Source organism: Prinia subflava, chromosome 8 (genome assembly GCF_021018805.1).
Source record: "Prinia subflava isolate CZ2003 ecotype Zambia chromosome 8, Cam_Psub_1.2, whole genome shotgun sequence".
NCBI lineage: Eukaryota > Metazoa > Chordata > Aves > Passeriformes > Cisticolidae > Prinia > Prinia subflava.
Window position 1 is genome coordinate 15,735,741 of NC_086254.1, and position 20,902 is coordinate 15,756,642.

At 45.9% G+C, this 20,902-nt stretch overlaps 1 long non-coding RNA gene across 2 annotated transcripts; it reads left to right on the forward strand.

Moving 5' to 3' along the window:
- The first annotated feature begins 169 nt into the window (after nucleotides 1–169).
- Nucleotides 170–20,151, forward strand: LOC134553653 (uncharacterized). Of its 2 annotated transcripts, XR_010081129.1 has the most exons (6): nucleotides 170–285; nucleotides 1,322–2,383; nucleotides 3,271–3,409; nucleotides 16,822–16,906; nucleotides 17,947–18,002; nucleotides 19,651–20,151. It is a non-coding gene; the product is annotated as an uncharacterized LOC134553653 (long non-coding RNA). The 2 variants fall into 2 exon arrangements; XR_010081128.1 differs by lacking the exons at nucleotides 170–285; nucleotides 1,322–2,383; nucleotides 3,271–3,409 and adding an exon at nucleotides 15,590–16,315.
- The last annotated feature ends 751 nt before the right edge of the window (nucleotides 20,152–20,902 follow it).

Genomic DNA, 20,902 nt, shown 5'->3' on the forward strand with positions numbered 1-20,902 from the left:
CGGGGTTTAGTCTTGAGTGACGGGTGAGGCAGCCAATGGGTTCTTCAGATGGGGGGGTGCGGGTTCCTCTCGCCCGCTGCTTGCGGTGGGAAGGGGCGGGGTTTAGTCTTGAGTGACGGGTGCGGCAGCCAATGGGTTCTTTAGATGGGGGTGCGGGTTCCTTTCGCCCGCTGCTTGCGGTGGGAAGGGGCGGGGTTTAGCCCTGAGTGATGGGTGTGGCAGCAAATGGGCCATGGATGTAAAGGTTAAGAGGGCGCTGGGAGGTGTCCAGAGCCGCCTGGGGAGGTGGGATGCGCTCCCACACACACGCGGAGGGGCGGGTTTGAGTCTGAGTGACAGGTGTAGCAGCTAATGAGGGTGAGGGCGTGGTCATACGTTGATGGGCCTAGCTTAGCTCTGAGTGACGGCTCCGGCAGCCAATGGGTTCTTGAGATTAACTGGTGGGCGTGGCCTGAAGATGAGTGACGGCTATGGCAGCCAATGGGACGTCGAGGTGAGGGGCGAGGGGGCTGAGGTGATGGAGAGGTCACTGAGGGGGATGTGGGGGCACTGGACACTTGTGAGGGGCTGAGGTGATGGACAGGTCACTCTGAGGGGGATGCGGGGGCATTAGACATTTTTGAGGGGCTGAGGTGGTGGAGAGGTCACTCTGAGGGGGATGTGGTGGCACTGGACACTTGTGGAGGGGCTGAGGTGGTGGACAGGTCACTCTGAGGGGGATGTGGAGGCATTAGACATTTTTGAGGGGCTGAGGTGGCGGACAGGTCACTCTGAGGGGGATGTGGAGGCCCTGGACACCTGTGAGGGGCTGAGGTGATGGACAGGTCACTCTCAGGGGGATGTGGAGGCCCTGGACACCTGTGAGGGGATGGGGGGTCTGTGGTGGGTGACCCTGTGGTGACAATGGGGTCACTTTGTCCCCTGTGCCCACCATGAGCTGCCAGCTCTGCCTGTTCCTGGGGACACAGGGGGTTAAGTGGGAATTAAGGATCAGGAATTACAGTAATACCTGCTCCAGCTGTAATTCCTGTCACACCTGTAATACCCCACAGCCCTGAGTGAAAGCTGAACTGCTCTGGGGATTCTCCGAGGTCAGGGTTGTGCAGAAAATGGAGCACCACATTTCTACCTTCAAATAAACAAAAAACCTTTGGTTTTGCCCTCATTTCATTCGATCAGCACACAAAAAATCCCTTCTAAGAGAACTTCTGTGTGTTAGGAAAGGCTGGATATCCAGGCCCTCTTCCCTACCACGTTAAGATGCAAATATGTGTCTTCTCTTATAAATAACTTTGATTTTATATTCTGGTTTTTGGTGCAGGATGAAGCCTGGCCTGAAACAACGTGTACCAGATCTGCAGCTGGTGGGCTGAAAAGATGGAGATTGGAAAACATCCTTGTCCTGGGAATATTGTACAGCAAAAGGAGGGGAAAAAACAAATCCAGAGAACACAGGATTCACCACTTCTGCAGAGAGACCAAATTAATCTCATTTTTAAGCTTTTGAGTAGAATAAACTGTTCAGACCAAAGCAGAAAGCGTGAAATAACATTTGAGGATGAAAGTGGAACCAGAGGAAGGGGAGGAAGAAAAAAAAACCAAACCAAAACTCCAAAGCCAGGTGGCCGCTTGCTGCGAACACTTTTATTTATTAATAAACACACCGCACTCCAAACATTTGGCCGCTTGACAGAATCCTCAAAAGCCTTGGAAAGGGATCAAAGTTGTGCTGCTGTGCCTGCCACAGCTCGGGGAATAACGGTGCCTTTAAGGACAGCGGTGGAAAACTCCCTCCCGTGCCAGCAGGACGTGGGATTGTCCCCTGAGGGTGGCGTTGGGGACACTTCGGTGCTGCTGTCTGAGGTGCTGAAGCTGCAGATCCCCCACCACGGCCTGGAGGAGCTGCAAAAGCAGCTGGAAAACCAAACTGGTGGTCACTGGTGCTGTGTTTAAACTGGAGGTTGAAATTCTCTTTGTGCCAACACAGAGCAGAAGCATTTGAATTTCGTGATAATTTTTGGGAGCTCTGGGGGCCACTTGGAAGCTTTTGGGGATAAAATGGATCCACACCCAGGCTACAGAGCTCCCAAAATGGGTTTTTTTTGGTGTTTTGTGCAAGTTTTCTCCCTCAAATCCGTGCTGCTGCAGAGGGAAGGCGCCGTGACTCACTGGGCTCGACTGCTGGGCAGGCAATGTGGGATTTAAAAAGGCAAAACCTGGCACAATTCCCTGAGAATGGGGCTGAGCTCCCCCTTTCCCTGCAGCTCCGAGGCTGGAATTCGAACAGGAATTCGAACAGGAATTCGAACAGGAATTCGAACAGGAATTCGAACAGGAATTCGAACAGGAATTCAAACAGGAATTCCACAGGAAGAGCAGAATCGTGAGTGAGCCGATATTTCACATTTAAATGATGTTAAACGTGCAGGTGATTACCCCGAGGTGCCGATTTTGGAGAATTCCCAGCCCTGGGAAGGAGGAGAGGCCTTTCCTTGAAGCCGATTTGAATTCCAGAGGCAGCAGCTCTGGGATTCGCTGCCCTCTTCCTCCTCCTCCTCCTCCTCCCTGGATTGGTCTCCAGGAATTCCCAGCCATGGAGATAAGGCTGGGATGGCTCCGTGACGCGAGGGGGGCTCAGCCAATGCAGCCCAGCCCGCCCAAAAACGGGGGAAAATCGGGATATTTTTATCCTGGAATGGAACAATTCGGGTTAGGGGGAGCTGAGGGAGGAGCAGGGCAGGGAGGAGCTCAAGGGAAGCTCCCACCCACAGCGATAAATGCACCCAGGATCTTCATTAAGCAAATTAATCACTTTATTTCCCCCTGCTCTGTTTATGTATTTTTTTATTTAATGCTCAGGGTGGTTAAAAATCACAGAATTCCAGGATGGTTTGGGTTGGAAGGACCTTAAATCCCATCCATTCCCACCTCCCACTATCCCAGGTTGTTCCAGCCCCATCCAAGCTGTGCTTGGACACTTCCAGGGATGGGGAATCCACACCCAATCTGTTCCAGTGCCTTTTAGAATAAAGAATTTCATCCAATTTCTCCTTTTTCTTCATTTTCTATCTTTCTCTGTTTGCCTTTTTCTTCCCTTTTTTCCTTAAAACAAATCCCAAATGAAAATCCCTTAAAATTTTACTTATTTCACCACACCTGATTACCAATAATGAAAGAACAACAAAAAAAATCTGGGTTTTTTTAAAATAAAAAAATTCTCTATGCTGACAAAACTCCAATAAAAATAATTTTTATTTTATTTTTTTTAAGGGGCTAAATCCACATGGAAAAAAGAATTCTGAGCGAGTTTTTCCAGTGCAGCTGGGCCATTTCTCCTGAGTGACCACGAGAGGGACACAGAAGGAAAGCAAAGGAGCTGGGGAAGAAAGAATCCAAGGAACAGCTCGAGGTGGGATCACAGCAACACATTTCCCTTTTGTCTGGGAATTTCTGGGATCACAGCATTCCCACTGCTCCCTTCATCCCATAAAAACCTAAAAAATCTTCGCAGATAATGGGTTAAGAAACGAGAATTGTTAAAATTGTTTTTATCCCGGAATTTCCTCATTTTCCCTCAGCTTTTCCCCTTTGGGATGTCAGGACAGGGAGAGGTTGGGCTGGGATTTTGTTCCATCCTGAGCTCCTGGAGCAATAAATCCCCCGGGATTTTGTGGCTTTGGGCAGGTATTTCTGTTTATTCCCAGGGAATTTGGGTTTGTGGAGGTTGGGGAGGTAATTTCTGTTTATTCCCAGGGAATTTTCACTAATTAACAGCTGATGATGCAAATGCCAGGAAGTCCCAGATCCCATAAAATTCCTGCATGGAACAAAGGCCCCATAAAAGCCCCTGAAGTAAATACTGAATATTTTGTGGGCTCTGGTGGAATTAAAAATCCCAGTCCTGAAATGCCCTGGACTGGAATTAATGCAGAGTGGATTTTTAGGGATCTGCAGTGGATTCATCCTGAATGTCAGCAAAGCTTCACTTCCAGCCCTGCCTGAACAGGGATAAAAATGCAGGGAAAAAGGAAAATAGGAGGGAAAAACCGCTTATTTTTAAAAAATTATAACTTTATAGACTTCAGTCTTACATTTCTGTGACAATATTTTAACATCACATTGAAAAGTCAATTGAGTGCTGGGACATGGGGTGGTCATACTAATATATTTATATATTTATATCTATTTATATATTTATATATATGTATATATGTATATATTTATATATTTATATATAAATATATTTATATATTTATATTTTTATATATATTTATATATTTATATATTTAGGTAGTATTATTTGTATATTTATATTTTATTTACACACTGTTTTATTTTTATAATTTTATATTTATATTTTTATATTATTGTATTTCCCTATTTTTATATTTATTTTTATATTTATTTTTGTATTTATTTTTATATTTATTTTATATTTATTTTTATATTTATTTTTATATTTATTTTTATATTTATTTTTATATTTATTTTTATATTTATTTTCATATTTTTACCAAAGACAAGAGTTCCTAAAATCCAAGGGAAAAAATTTGCTGGAATTCCTGAATTTATCCAAAGAGATCTTTTGGGGGGATCTGTTCCCTATTAAAGCTGCCTCTGGAAGGAGCAGAGTTCTTCAAAATCCTCAATTTCCAAAGGGGCATCAGCAGCTCTTGGAAAAAAAAATAAAAAAATAAAAATAATGGGATTTCTCCAAAGCAGATGTTGTTGGAGCTGAGCTTAAAAAACAAAATGTGGAGCTGCTGCTGGGCTCCAAAGTGTCCCTGTTTGTTGGGATTGCTGGCAGCTTTCCTGGGCAGATGGAGGTGATTGTGGAGTAATGGAAAATCCAGGCTCCCCCAGGGCTGGGATGTGTGTGTGGAGCTGATCCTCCACAGAACCGGGGGAAAAATGGGAATTTTCGGGTTATCCCGTGGAAATTTGGGATGTGTGGGGTTTCCAGCAGGTTTTTTTTGATGTGGTGGCAGCTGATTTCTCCCCAGCTCGTGGCTGATGCAGGTTTTTCATTTTTTGGGGCAGGCAGAACGCTCAGGGTTAAACCTGAGGTTGGGTTTGTGTCTTCCAAGAAAAAGAAATCACGTAAAAATCAGGAGTTTTGGAGTCCCAGCCTGGCTTTTTTTTGGGTTTTTGGTGTAAGGGAATAACAAATCCACATTTCTCTGCATAGAAAATAAACCCTCCCGAGGAAATCCTTCTTTCCTGCCGTGGGAGAAATCTTAATTAATCATTAATTTCTTAATCGTTAAATAATGGAAGGAATCAATAATTGGGGTTTGGCTGAGCATCCCAACGTATGCAAGGCCACACCAGGACTCCCAGGAGAGCTCCAGGACCAACCACCCTCACCCAAAAAAAGCCCTGAAACAGGAAAATTTCATTTTCTGGCCTCCATCCCTGAAGAATTTTCCTTTTCAGTCCTTTTGGAGGTTCAATTTGCCAGCCTGGCCTGATCCTCTCCTTGCAAACACTCCGAGTTTGGCAAACAAGGAACATAAAGTCATTTTTGCTTCCCCAGCTGTAGGAAAAGCCGGTGATATTTCATTTTTAAATGAAATAAATAAAAATTAAAGCAGAATGGAGGGAGCCCAGGGTGTTGCAGTTGTTTTGCCATCGTGGAAGTCCTTCCAAGGAGCCGTGTTTGTCACGTCTGGGGGCCACTGGTTTTAGGGAGGGGAGGGAATGTTTTCCTTGCAGAATTCTGTGGATTTTTTGTGGAATTTGGTGCAGGAATCCAGCCAGGGCTGCCCTCAGGCAGTGAATGGTCCCTGTGTAGTTCGGTGAGGCCTTCCCAGAAGTCAGGAGCTCCTTGGAAAAGACCCCAGGAATGGCATCAGACAGCCCGGGGCAGGATCAAAGGGGGCTGTGGGCTCCCACATGTCCCCACACCCCCAGAGGGGACATTTGGGGCACCAACACCCCAGAACAGAGGCAGCCTTAAAGCCTGGCCCTGCCCTGTGTGCTGGGGAGGTTTTCCCTCATCCCAAACATGTTCTGGAACCTTCCAGGGGCTTCCTTGGCCAAGGATTATCAGTTTCACCAATTTACTTTTTCCAGAGTCTCGGGAAGGATCCTCCCACCCCAAACTGCCCCTGCTAGGTCCTGTCACCCCCTCACGCCAAGGATTATCAGTTTTACCCTTTTCCATGTGATTCCAGAGCCTTTGGGGGGATCCTCCCACCCCAGACTGAGCTCCTGGGTCCTGTAACCACCTCAGGCCAAGGATTATCAATTTTCCCTTTTCCCACGAGGTTCCAGAAGTCAGGAGCTCCTTGGAAAAGACCCCAGGAATGGCATCAAACATTCTGGGGCAGGATCAAAGGGGGCTGTGGGCTCCCACATGTCCCCACACCCCCAGAGGGGACATTTGGGGCACCAACACCCCAGAACAGAGGCAGCCTTAAAGCCTGGCCCTGCCCTGTGTGCTGGGGAGGTTTTCCCTCATCCCAAACATGTTCTGGAGCCTTCCAGGGGCTTCCTTGGCCATGGATTATCAGTTTCACCAATTTACTTTTTCCAAAGTATCGGGAGGGATCTCCCCACCCCAAACTGCCCCTGCTGGGTCCTGTCACCCCCTCAGGCCAAGGATTATCAGTTTTCCATTTTTCCATGTGATTCCAGAGCCTCGGGAAGGGATTCTCCCACCCCAGACTGAGCTGCTGGGTCCTGTCACCACCTCAGGCCAAGGATTATCAATTTTCCCTTTTCCCACGAGGTTCCAGAAGTCAGGAGCTCCTTGGAAAAGACCCCAGGAATGGCATCAGACAGCTGGGGCAGGATCAAAGGGGGCTGCGGGCTCCCACATGTCCCCACACCCCCAGAGGGGACATTTGGGGCACCAACACCCCAGAACAGAGGCAGCCTTAAAGCCTGGCCCTGCCCTGTGTGCTGGGGAGGTTTTCCCTCATCCCAAACATGTTCTGGAACCTTCCAGGGGCTTCCTTGGCCAAGGATTATCAGTTTTACCAATTTACCTTTTCCAGAGCCTCGGGAAGGATCCTCCCACCCCAGACTGAGCTCCTGGGTCCTGTCACCACCTCAGGCCAGGGATTATCAATTTTCCCTTTTCCCACGAGGTTCCAGAGCCTTTGGAAGGATCCTCCCACCCCAGACTGAGCTCCTGGGTCCTGTCACCACCTCAGGCCAAGGATTATCAATTTTCCCTTTTCCCACAAGATTCCAGATCCTCAGGAGGGATCCCCCCACCCCAAACTGCCCCTGCTGGATCCTATAACCACCTCAGACCAAGGATTATCAATTTTCCCTTTCCCACGAGGTTCCAGAGCCTTTGGAGGGATCCTCCCACCCCAGACTGAGCTCCTGGGTCCTGTCACCACCTCAGGACAAGGATTATCAATTTTCCCTTTTCCTATGAGGTTCCAGAGCCTCTGGAGGTATCCCCCCCACCCCAAACTGCCCCTGCTGAATCCTATAACCACCTCAAGGCAGGGATTACCAATTTTCCCTTTTCCCACAAGATTCCAGAGCCTTTGGATGGATTCTCCCACCCCAGACTGAGCTCCTGGGTCCTGTCACCACCTCAGATGGTGCTGGAAACACCTCAGCACCTCCCTGGCCCTGCCCAGCTGCTCCTCCAGGGCCTCTGGGCTCCCCCGTGTGCTGTGTGAGCTCCCACCGGGAGAGGGGACAGGGAATAATCCCCGGGAAGGGCCTGGGAGAGCCCTGGAATTCCAGAAATAAGGAATTTTTCCACGCTCTTCCCTCCAGGGTCACCCACAGAGCTGGATTCACACTCCAGAGGCTGCCACAGGTGCCCTGGTGGAAGTGGGGCCTGGTGGGAATCCTGGACCCTGAGCGAGGCCCTGGAGGAGTCTGGAAACTCTGAACTGGGGCTGTTTTCACTAAAAATGGCATCGCTAAAAATGGCCTTGATTTATGAGCAAACAGAAGTTTGCAAACGGCTTCTGGAGCCTGGTCCAGAAATCCATGAGCCTGATGTCATGTGGAGAGGGCCCAGAACACGGAATTATTTTTATGGAGTCGTTAGCAAGGGTTATTAAAAAATTGAAATGTTCGGTCGGAATTTTTTTTTTTTTTTTTAATTTTATTTTTGGCTATAGGATGAGGGCTGAGCAAAAAGTCCTGGAATGGATGTGGACAAGACATTCCAGCTTTAGGCCACCCTTCCTGGCTCCAGATGAGAGCACGGCTTTGCTGGAAGAGGGGATTGCAAAAGGGGATGCGAGGGAGGTCTGGAGAGCAATAATTTCAAACAGCATTTCAGCCATGATGTCATTCCAGCTGAAAAATAATGTTCAAGTTTGGGCAAGAGGAGCCCGGGGCCGGCAGCCAGGCTGGGGAGGAACTGCAGCAAAATGGAAAAGTCCAAAGCGTGGAAGGTCATGGTGGAAAACCAAATCAGAAGAACCCTGAGGAAAGGTGGATAAAACCCCTGGAATTTTCTGTGAGCGTGAGAATTCCAAGGAGATGGAGGGGAGGAAGGTGTTTAGACCTTGGACAGGGTTTTCACTCTTCTGTCTGGATGTCAGAAGCCAAATTTTGGGGGAGCTGGAGCACAGGAGCAGCCTGAAGGGTTGTTGTGATCCCAGTGATCCCAGAGTGATCCCAGAGTGATCCCAGAGTGAGCCCAGAGTGAGCCCAAGCTCTTCTCCTGGGATCGAACCCAAATCCAGCCAAAATCTGCTCCCACCTCCTTTGCCTGAGGAGGCCAAAAGGGTGACACGACCACGGGGTTGTTCCAGTGGATTTGGACATCCAAAATCTCATCTAAAACTGCTCGGTGGGGTTTGTCCCTCATGGGGACATGAAATGGAGGATCCTCCTGAAATGGAGGATCCTCCTGAAATGGAGGATCACCCTCAGGCCAAGCTATAGGCTCAGCCCTTTCCACGGAGTTTTAAATGAATTCCCACCAATTCAGCCACAAAAAGCTGAGGCTTGGTCAGCCTTGGACGAAGCCTCGCACATTTTGTCCTCTTTTTGTTCCCTGTTCCACCACAAACCTCAGCTGGGGAAAGAAACCAACAAAGCAAGGAAAGGAAGGGGCACCTGCAGCTGGGAACGACCAAAGCTCCTGTTTTAGGAGGAGATTCAGGGCTTGGATCTCCCCAGCTTCTCTTCCCTCCGTGCTGGGAGCCAGGAATGAGCTCAGGCTGTGAGATCAGATTTTGCTGAGTCTACAGGGTTGGGCTTGTTCATTCCTCTTTTCCAGAAGTTCCCTTCTCCGAGCCATGCCTGGATATTTGATTTCCTCGGGAAATCTCGGCCCTCTCAGCAGCTTTTGCTCAGCTCTGCCAGCACAAAATTTGCTTTTGTCATTGCCATTTCTCCACCTGAGGCGTGGGGTTCCTGGAATTGTGTGAGCTTTTCCTGGAAGAAGCAGCAGAGGCCGGAATGGCCTGTGCAGGAAGCACTCCAGGGCTGGAAAGGTGTCCAGGAGGCAGCTGGAATTCAGGGAGAGCTCCTGGAATTCTCTCTCCTGGTGGGAGTTTCTGTGTCCGTGTCACACCCAACGTGCCCTGGCTCGGGGGAGCTTCAGGGAACAACCTGACCCCGTGCTGGCCAAAAGGAGTTGGAATTTTACAAAGGGAGCGCTGCAGAAATGCAGAGGATTGATCTGGTTTTCCAGCTGGGATTAAAATTAAAGGAATTTGGGACCGTCACGATCAGGCCAAACCTGTGCCCTTGCAGGTTTTTGGGTGGGAAGAGCAGTTGAGATGAAGCAAGGAGTGACTCTGGATCTCTCCACAGCCCACGATCCTGAAAATTATCATGGAAAAAGAGCAGCTTTGCCCTTGAGGCTGTTTTGCAGCTCTGGGTGGGGTCGGGAGCAGGCGCTGCCAGCACTCTCCAGAGCCAGTCCATTCCTGGGAGACCTCTGGGCCTGAGATTTTCTGGAAAACTCCAGAGGTTTGGATCAGTCTCCATCCTCCTTCTTTCTGGAGAGCTTCCCACCCCTTGTGAGCCTGCACACGCCGTTTTTCCATTTCTCTGGAAGTGCCAAAAAACCCCAAAACAACCCCAGAGCCTGGATGATGCTGAATTTTCCTCTGAGCTCATCGAGGATGTCCAAAGAATCTGTAATGTCTCAAAGCTGAGCAAAATAAAACGCGTGGGAGAGGAGAGATGGGTGATAAGGGGAGCTGAGGGGGTGGGAGCCAGGAAAAAGATGGATTTGGGAGCCAGTGGTCATCCCAAAAGCCATGAGGGGGTGAAATGAGCGTTTCCACGAGTGCAGCTGGGAGTTTGAACCTCTTTAATGAGTTATTTTGATGTACATTTGTTAATTACCTTCAGGAAGGAGTGCAGCTCCAGACTGAGAAGGTTCTCCTGTGTGGAAGTGTTTCCCACTTGTTGCTCCAGGTTTTTAGTTCTGGATATTCCTCCTTTTCTTTTTTTGGGAATTCACCTTTTTATTGGAGGGAATCTTTCTGTGGAGAGAGACAAAGTTCTGCTCCTGAGGGTGTCCCTGTCCTTCCCCACGCCCAGAGCATCCCTGTGGGTTCACAGCCAGGATTATCCCTGCTGGAAAACCTCTGGAATTGCTCAGGAAATCCCTGGGAATGGGGACACACCGGGCTCTATCCTGGGATTGCCCCTCTCTGCTGCAATCCTGCCGTGCTCTGGATTTTAGGAGCAGTTCCCAAAGGAATTAAAAGCAGTTTTGGGGGAAGAAAACTCCCCTCTGGTTTGAAATATCAGAAAGGGGGGACAGGCACAAAGGAAGGAGACAAAGCTCTGCTCCAGCACCCCCAGAAGAGGAAGGATTTTATAATAAATCCATTTTCTTATTCAGGATTCTCATTTTGCCCAATGAGACCGCTTCAAAGAACAGCATGAAAAATTTGCTGGTGCTTCCTCTACCCCTCTTTTCTTTGTGTTCTTCACAAATCTCCTGATTCCACAGCAAAAAAAAAAAAACCACCAAAAACCACCTGTCCTGGAGAATTCTCATTGTCATTCAGAAAGGTTTTCTCCCCCATTTTCCTGTCTAAGAAAAAGCCCTTTTTCCTCACACAAGTGTTAAATGGCTCCTATTAAAACCGAATTTAAGTGAATTTAATCTCTTCCTGAGACAAGACAGAGAATATTACATTGAATAATCAATTGATTTCCCCCCTTTTCTCTGTCCCACCGGTATTTCCAGTTGGGAAAAAGGGAATTAACACTCAGTGATCGATCCTTTCTTCCTCTCCTTACAACTTAAATCTCATTTCCAGCAGGGAAAAGGTTTCTGTCTCCTGCCAAGAGCTGGCTGCAAAATCATCTGTACAGAGCAGCTCTTTGATCACCGGTGTCCTGAAAAGACCCGATCTGCTGGGTTTGCTTCTTTCCAGCTGTTAAATTATCCCAGAGATCTTCCTGCTGCATTTGTTGAGGGATTTTTAATGGAAAAAAAAATAAAAAAAAGGGAAAATTGGGAGGGGAAACTCAGCCCCTGCTGCAGTCAGTGAGAGGAAGAGGCAAGACAAGTGGTGTTCATTTTGGATTAATGAATTAAATGTTGTTTTTTGCTGTGTGTTCAGGAGATTTGGGCTGGTTTCCTTAAGAAAAACCTTGACATGGAAAATCTGGAGTTCCCTTGGGATGCCCATGGAAAGGCGACTCCCAATTCCCTTCTGGGGCAGGACAGGCTGAGAAATCCAAATTTTCCCTGGGGGATTTGCCCAGCTCTGTCTCCAGGGGATCCATTCCTTGGCTCCCTGGGGAAAAACAAGGTGTAAAAATATTTTAATTTTATTTTAATTTTAATTATCGTCATTTATTATATATATATATGTTTAAGTTATATTTTATTAATCTGTCAATATTAAGATTAATTTCCATATGGTTTAGTTTAAGTATAGGTTAAATATTGCTCAGTTAAATTATGTTAAGTTCACTTAATTTCTGTTAAGTTTAAGTTACTTTCAAGTCTTCGTAAGTTTAAGTTTTATAAAATTTTATAAAGTTTTATAAAATTTAAGCTTTAAGTTTTATAAAATTTAGATAATATGAAGTCCATATTCTATTAATTTAAGGTTTTATTACATATAGGGGTTTTTTTCTGGTTTTTTTTTTGTAAGTTACAACGTTCTGACCCAAATATTTCCCTTTCCCCCTGGATTTGTCCCTGTTATCAGGGGTGAGGATTGTCAGGGACCCTCCCTGTGGAAAGCAGCGATGGGAGCTCTGTCCTGGCTGTGCCTGGGGGCACCAAATCCTGCTCTGGGCCATCCTTGGCATGGCAGAAACGCCGTTTTCCCCACAGAAATGTGGATTTTCGTGCAGGGGTCAGTGCCAGATGTTCCTTTGGAGTTCACAATTCCTGGGATGCGTTCAAGGCCAGCTCAGAGCTCCCCGAGAGAGCTCCCAGAGCTGTTAAAGCCTGGATGTGCTGTCTGCCCCCTCCAGAGCCCTGAGCACTTCCAATCCTGAGCCAATTCCTGTTTTCTGTGGGCTGCAGACCCCTGAATTCCAAATTGGAATTATTAAAGCCTGGACATGCTGTCTGCCCACCTCCACCGTGATCTCACTGAGCACTTCCAGTCCTGTCCGGAGGAGCCAATTCCTGTTTTCTGCCTAATTCAGACCCCTGAATTCCAAAATGGAATTATTAAAGCCTGGACGTGCTGTCTGCCCCCCTCCAGAGCCCTGAGCACTTCCAGTGCTGCCCAGAGCCAATTCCTGTTCACTGTGGGCTGCAGGCCCCTGAATTCCAGAATGGAATTATTAAAGCCTGGATGTGCTGTCTGCCCCCTCCACCGTGAGCTCACTGAGCACTTCCAGTCCTGCCCAGAGCCAATTCCTGTTTTCTGCCTAATTCAGGCCCCTGAATTCCAAAATGGAATTATCACAGTGTGGATGTGCTGTCTGCCCCCTCCACCGTGAGCTCACCGAGCACTCCCAGTCCTGCCCAGAGGAGCCAATTCCTGTTTTCTGCCTAATTCAGCCCCCTGAATTCCAGAATGGAATTATTAAAGCCTGGACGTGCTGTCTGCCCCCCTCCAGAGCCCTGAGCACTTCCAGTGCTGCCCAGAGCCAATTCCTGTTTTCTGCCTAATTCAGACCCCTGAATTCCAAAATGGAATTATTAAAGCCTGGATGTGCTGTCTGCCCCCTCCACCGTGAGCTCACCGAGCACTTCCAGTCCTGCCCAGAGGAGCCAATTCCTGTTCACTGCCTAATTCAGACCCCTGAATTCCAAAATGGAATTATTAAAGTGTGGATGTGCTGTCTGCCCCCTCCACCGTGAGCTCAGAGCCCCGAGCACTTCCAGCACTGCCTGGAATAGCCAGTTCTTGTTTTCTGCCTGATTCAGCCCCCTGAATTCCAAAATTCGGGAGCTCTGACCACAGTGGGATGCAGCATTTAGGGGAAAAGGAAGAGCTGCTTCGAAGAGCTTTTTGTTTTTTTAAGCTCTTCCATCCCGGGGAGTTTTTGGGAACACGCAGCAGTAAATCTGTGTTATTGTCATTATGACTCCACCGAGTGTTTTTCGGGAGAAAATCCCAAGAAAAAGGAAAAAAAAGGAGATCACAGCCAAAGGACTTTTAGTGGGAAAACCTGAATCCTCTGAGCGTTAAAGTCCCAACAATTCCCAGCAAGCCGCGATGGCTTCACCCTCTCATCACTTTGCATCTCTCACAGACAAAACATCCCTCGAGCCTTCCCCGATTTTCCAGTTCAATTCCAGTTAATTATTCCCGGTTTCCTCGGCGTGGCTGAGCTCGAGAGGAGCTCATTGTTACAAACGAGCTTCATCCAGAGCTCGAAATCCTGATTGTCCCCGCTGGAAAACGCCTGAGGAAAAAGGAAAAAATGCGGATTGTTCCCTGCGGGGTTTGGGGCAGCCTCCGGGGCCGGGGCTGCGCCGTTCCCGCAGCGCTCCCGCATTCCCAGCCCCGCTCCTGGCCGGACTGGAGGGACTGGGGACAGCTCTTCCCCACCCCAGTGTCCCCGGGATTGTCACCCTCTGTCCCTGCCGGGGGACCCGGTGGCACCTCCGGTGGCAGAGGAGTTCCAGGGGTTCTCCTGGATCCTGCTGGCACCGGGTGTTTGGGAAGGGTTGGGATCACCCTGTGGGATCGGGATCTCAGGAAGGAATTCCTGCCTGGGATGGAAGGGTTGGGATCACCCATGTGGGATCGTGATCACCCTGTGGGATCAGGATCTCAGGAAGGAATTCTTCCCTGGGATGGAAGGGTTGGGATCACCCATGTGGGATCAGTATCTCGGGGAGGAATTCTTCCCTGGGATGGAAGGGTTGGGATCACCCTGTGGGATCAGGATCTCAGGAAGGAATTCCTGCCTGGGATGGAAGGGTTGGGATCACCCTGTGGGATCGGGATCTCAGGAAGGAATTCCTGCCTGGGATGAAAGGGTTGGGATCACCCATGTGGGATCGTGATCACCCTGTGGGATCGGGATCTCAGGAAGGAATTCCTGCCTGGGATGAAAGGGTTGGGATCACCCATGTGGGATGAGGATCTCAGGAAGGAATTCTTCCCTGGGATGGAAGGGTTGGGATCACCCTGTGGGATCGTGATCACCCATGTGGGATGAGGATCTCGGGGAGGAATTCTTCCCTGGGATGGAAGGGTTGGGATCACCCTGTGGGATCGTGATCACCCTGTGGGATCGGGATCTCAGGAAGGAATTCTTCCCTGGGATGGAAGGGTTGGGATCACCCATGTGGGATAGTGATCACCCATGTGGGATGAGGATCTCAGGGAGGAATTCCTGCCTGGGATGAAAGGGTTGGGATCACCCATGTGGGATCGTGATCACCCTGTGGGATGAGGATCTCAGGAAGGAATTCTTCCCTGGGATGGAAGGGTTGGGATCACCCTGTGGGATCGTGATCACCCTGTGGGATCAGGATCTCAGGAAGGAATTCTTCCCTGGGATGGAAGGGTTGGGATCACCCTGTGGGATCGGGATCTTGGGGAGGAATTCTTCCCTGGGATGGAAGGGTTGGGATCACCCTGTGGGATCGTGATCACCCTGTGGGATCGGGATCTCAGGAAGGAATTCTTGCCTGGGATGGAATTCCAGAGGAGCTGTGGCTGCCCCGGGATCCCTGGAAGTGCCCACGGGCAGGGACAGTGGGACAGAACTGGGTGGGATTGAAGGTCCTTCCCACCCAAAGCAGCCGGGGGTTCTGTGATGTGAACGGAACCAGCTCGAGTCACTTCATGGGAGCAGATCCATCAGAAACCCGGAAAGAAATCCGAATTTCACCCTTTGGCTGCTCCAAACCCCCAAAATACTCCAGGGAAACCACCTGGAGCAGGATCCTCCTTCCTGTCCCTCCTTTCTGCCCTGTGCTCCCAGAGAAAACCAAAATCCTGCTCTGAAAACCCTGAACAACCCAAACAAATCCAAAATCCTGCTCTGAAAACCCTGAACAACCCAAACAAAACCAAAATCCTGCTCTGAAAACCCTGAACAACCCAAACAAATCCAAAATCCTGCTCTCACAAAACCAAAATCCTGCTCTCAAAACCTGCACAAATGGGAAAAAAACCAAAATCCTGCTCTCAAACCCTGCACAAACCCAGGCAAAACCAAAATCCTGCTCTCAAACCCTGCACAAATGGGAAAAAACCAAAATCCTGCCCTCAAAACCTTCACAAACCCAGACAAATCCAAAATCCTGCCCTCAAAACCCTGCACAAATGGGAAAAAAACCAAAATCCTGCTCTCACAAATCCAAAATCCTGCTCTCAAACCCTGCACAAATGGGAAAAAACCAAAATCCTGCTCTCAAACCCTGCACAAACCCAAACAAAACCAAAATCCTGCTCTCAAAACCTTCACAAACCCAGACAAAACCAAAATCCTGACCTCAAAACCTGCACAAATGGGAAAAAACCAAAATCCTGCTCTCAAAACCTGCACAAACCCAGGCAAAACCAAAATCCTGCTCTCAAACCCTGCACAAATGGGAAAAAACCAAAATCCTGCTCTCAAAACCCTGCACAAATGGGAAAAAACCAAAATCCTGCTCTCAAAACCCTGCACAAACCCAAACAAAACCAAAATCCTGCTCTCAAACCCTGCACAAATGGGACAAAACCAAAATCCTGCTCTCACAAAACCAAAATCCTGCCCTCAAAACCTTCACAAACCCAAACAAAACCAAAATCCTGCTCTCAAAACCCTGCACAAATGGGAAAAAAACCAAATCCTGCTCTCACAAAACCAAAATCCTGCTCTCAAACCCTGCCCAAACGGGATTTCCCAGCTTGGCCGTGACCAAACCCGGCTCCATCGGTTGCTAAAACACAATCCCAACAAACAGACCCCGAAAGGCTCCACTGGCAGCACCGAGGTAACGACACTGAGGCATTAATCAAATTAATCAATTAATTTAATGAAATTAATTAATGCTGGGAAGCAGTGGCAGCAGCGATTGTTTGAGATAAACGCCCAGAGTGATGCAAATATTATAAATTAATTCATTAATCCACAGAAAGAGCAGGAATAATCCACTCCAGGCTGGGTTTCATCAGCTTTGAGGAGTCCCAGCCTGCTGCAGTCTGGGTTGTGTCTGACTCTGAATTCCTCAGGAAATCAAGGCATTAAGGACCTTGTAAAAATCACTTTAATGCTTTGTTTTCCCCCATTTCGTCAGTGGCAAAGGGAATTAATCCTGGAGGCAGCTCCATTGTGCAATTTATCACTGATTTTTTTAACTTTAGCCTTAAGTTTTTTAACTTTATCATTTTTTTTTTAATTTATCCTTCAATTTTTCACATAATCCTCTTTTTTTTTGACTTCATCCTTGATTTTTTAACCTCACCCTTAATTTTTTCACTCTGTTCTTTATTTCTCCAGCTGTTTTCTCCCCTATTTATGGAATTTGGGCCACCAGCAGAGGAAGACAGGGATTGGCACCTCGGGACCAGGGTGGTTCTTTCAAGTAAGGTTGGGCTTATTTTTAAGCAAGCATCGTTTTTATTGGGATTTATTGGGATTTATTGGGATTTATTGGGATTTATTGGGACTCCAGGATCCCAGGAAAGCATGGGATTGCAATGCAAGTTTTCCAAGCTACAGTGAAAGGACAAATCTGCTCCTGGGGAGTGAAAAAAAAACTTAAACTGCATCCCTAAAACCAGTGGGAATTTCACTGCCTGCATCCCCCTGGCTGCAAACATTTAAAAACAGAGAAGAGAAACCTTTGGAAGCCCAAATTGTGAAGAAAATGAGAAATTTTTCCAAGTCTTTCCTTAGATCTCCTCTAAAATTTGGGTTTTTTACCCCACAAATGCATCAGAAAGCCCTTCTCACCCCATCCCCAGGCCGGAGATGTTTTCCACTTATTTTTAGAGCCTGACCTTCCAAAGGCTGAAAAATAACAAAATAACATTTTCCTTCTCCTGACTTTTGTCCTTCCCTTGGCAGAGGCCGCTTCAAAACAGAGAAATGGAAAATATTTCGATTTTCAGGCAGCAGGAGCTTCACTTTTTGTTGTTTGTTTGTGAGCTCCTCTCGTTTGTGATGTCAACTCCAAAAAAAAAAAAAGGAAAAAAAGGTGTAACAAACCTGGCAGTGCCCAGACTCCAAAAAAACCCCCAAATAAACATTTTCTGCTCTATATTTTGATTTTTTTTCATTCAATCAAAGCTTCAATCATAACCCTGCTCCAAGCTGGGAGATGTTTCCTCATCAGCTCCTTCTGAATTTGGGTTTTTTTCAACAAATGAAGTTTTCTGCTTGGGTTGGGGATGATTTACAGGGAATTTGGAAAGGAATGAGGCAAATCCAAGGAAAATAAAAGTAAAATAAAGCTCAGCTCCAGCCAGGAGGAACCAGCTCTGCTGGACTTCAGTGGCCACTGAGTTTCTAAAAGGATGAAAATGGGGAAAAAACCCCAAAAATTAAAAAAAAGTGAAAAAATTGCTGTGATTTGCAGGAGCCTTAATTCATTTTAATGTCAATTATTGGGGTTTCTTTCAGCTTGGAGCAAAAAAACCCCAAAGGAAATGACCTGATTTGTCAATAAAGTGGTTTTGGTGAGTTAATTTGGCTGTTAAATGATAGAAATCATAGAAAATGGGATTATTTTTATGTATAATGTGATCAACATTATAAATAATAATTTTATATATATTTATTATTATTATTATTAGCAGTGTACAGGGTTATAAAATGGGATTTTGGAAGTGCTGAGCTCTGCCCAGGGGCAGCTTGATGGGCTTTAAATTTTAAAAAAATACATTTTTAAAAAATCTTTTTTGGCTGGAGCTCACAAACCAGTCCCAAGTGCTTTCCAAATTTTCTCCTCTCCAAAATTGAAAATTTAGAAACACAGAATTCACTGGAGGCCGGACTTTGAAGGGTTTGTGTTGGACGTTTTAGGGATTTTTAAATGTGGATTTATTTGATAAATAAACAAAAAATTAAAAATTTAAATTAAAATTTAAAAATTTAAACTAAAAACATATTAAATATATATAAATACCATTTGCTATCTATAGATGGTAATTTTAAAGCCCTTCCAGCCCAAGTTATCCCATGATTTCACAATCCCAGGGTTCTTTTTCCTGCAGAATGAGCATTTGGGGCTCCCTGCCCCCACACAAAGCAGATTTTTGGTCACTTGTCCCCAAAATGACCTCACGAGTGACCCTGGCCACTCTTCATTCCATGGCAATTACATTTATTTATTTCTGCACTTTTATGACTTCTCCAGTTAAAAAAAACCTCATTTTTTCATGAATACTTGGCAAAAAAATCCCTTTTTTATCCATGTTTTATCATTTATCTGCTGCAGTAATTTGCTTTTTCTTCACCCAGCAGGGACTGCTGCCTCTCCTGGGGTGGGAATGTGAAAATTCCGGATTTTTCTGCCTCCCCAGCTGGACAAACCCCAATTTCCACAGCTCGGGGTGAAAGATTTGATCCCTGATTTGATGTGGGACGGGGAATTTCTCCTTCACTCCTCGTTTGTTACTGGAAAATTCCGATTAAAAATCAGATTTCTCAGGACATCAGGGGGAAAAAATCCTCTCTCTTATCTTTAATAGAAATAATAATAATAATGACAGGGGTTGATTTATCTAGAAGTGCTAAAAACGGGGAAAATCCAAATTTTTAATGCCAAAAGGATCAAATCCTTCAGTCCCTGGCTGGATGTGCCAGGAGAGGCACTGAGTAAAAATTCCTTTATTTCCAGTGGGAATCTGCTGCCAAAAAGTGTAAAAATCCATCAATCCCAGCGTTCCTGGGACATCAAACCGGGAATATTTATATTTATATTTATATTTATATTTATATTTATATTTATATTTATATTTATATTTATATTTATATTTATATTTGCATTTATATTTATATTTACATTTACATTTACATTCACATTTACATTTACATTTATATTTATATTTATATTTACATTTACATTTACATTTATATTTATATTTATATTTATATTTATATTTATATTTATATTTATATTTATATCTACATTTATATTTATATTTATATTTATATTTATATTTATATTTATATTTATATTTGCATTTATATTTATATTTATATTTATATTTATATTTATATTTATATTTATATTTATATTTATATTTATATTTATATTTATATTTATATTTATATTTATATTTATATTTATATTTTCTTTCGGGGCCTGTGTGGGTCCCTCAGGGCTGGGCCCGGTCTCCACAGGGACCTGGAGCATGGGAGGTCTGAGGTAAAAACAGGGAAAAATCCCATTTTTCTGTAAATATCCCAAATTCCTGCTGTTCCCACATTTTAAAGACTGAGCTTCTGTTTCCTGGGGCTTTCCTGAGCCTCCCCGGGGGGGTTTGTGCTGAATTTCCTGGCCAGACTCTGGGAATGTTCCAGCAGGGATTTGAACCTCCTCAAAACAAAAAAAAATAAAAGAGAAAAAGAGAAAAAAAAGAGGAAAAAAAAGAGGAAAAAAAGAGAAAAAAAAGAGAAAAAAAGAGGAAAAAAGGAGAAAAAAGATATAAAAGAGGAAAAAAGTGGAAAAAGAGAAAAAAGGGAAAAAAGAGGAAAAAAGGGAAAAAAGAGGAAAAAAAAGAGATAAAAGAGGAAAAAAGTGGAAAAAAAGAGAAAAAATGGAAAAAAGAGGAAAAAAAGAGAAAAAAGAGGAAAAGAGAAAAGAGAAAAAAGAGAAAAAAGAGAAAAAAGAGGGAAAAAGAGGGAAAAAGAGGGAAAACGGGGGGAAAAGAGGAAAAAAGAGGAAAAGAGAGAAAAAAAAAAGAAAAAAAGGAAAAAAAAGAGGAAAAAAGGAGAAAAAAGAGGGAAAAAGAGGAAAAAAGAGAGAAAAAAGAGAAAAAAAGGGAAAAATTAGAAAAAAAGAGGAAAAAATGGAGAAAAAAAGAGAAAAAAAAGAGGAAAAATAAAAAAAAAGAGGAAAAATGAAAAAAAAAAGAGAAAAAAGAGAGAGAGAAAAGAGAGAAATCTGGAGTTTTCTGCCCTATTTTAACACAAAAAAAAAAAAAAAAGGGGAAAAAAAAAAAAGAGAGAGAGAGAGAGAAAAAAAGGGAAAAAAAAAGAAGAAAAAAAAAGGCAAAGCAGCAATTTCATCCCTGCGCTGATGAGTTTCTCACATTTTCTCACATTGCTGAGTCTCTGCCCAGCTGTGACGTCCGGGCCGGCTCCGAGCGCGCCCCGGGAGCGTTCGGGCATAAATAGCGAAGAGCGGAGGGGAGGGAGCGGGACAGGGACAGCGACAGCGACAGCGACAGCCCGGCAGGGACAGCGACAGCGACAGCGACAGCGACAGCCCGGCAGGGACAGCGACAGGGACAGGGACAGCCCGGCAGGGACAGGGACAGCGACAGCGACAGCGACAGCCCGGCAGGGACAGCGACAGGGACAGGGACAGCCCGGCAGGGACAGCGACAGGGACAGGGACAGCCCGGCAGGG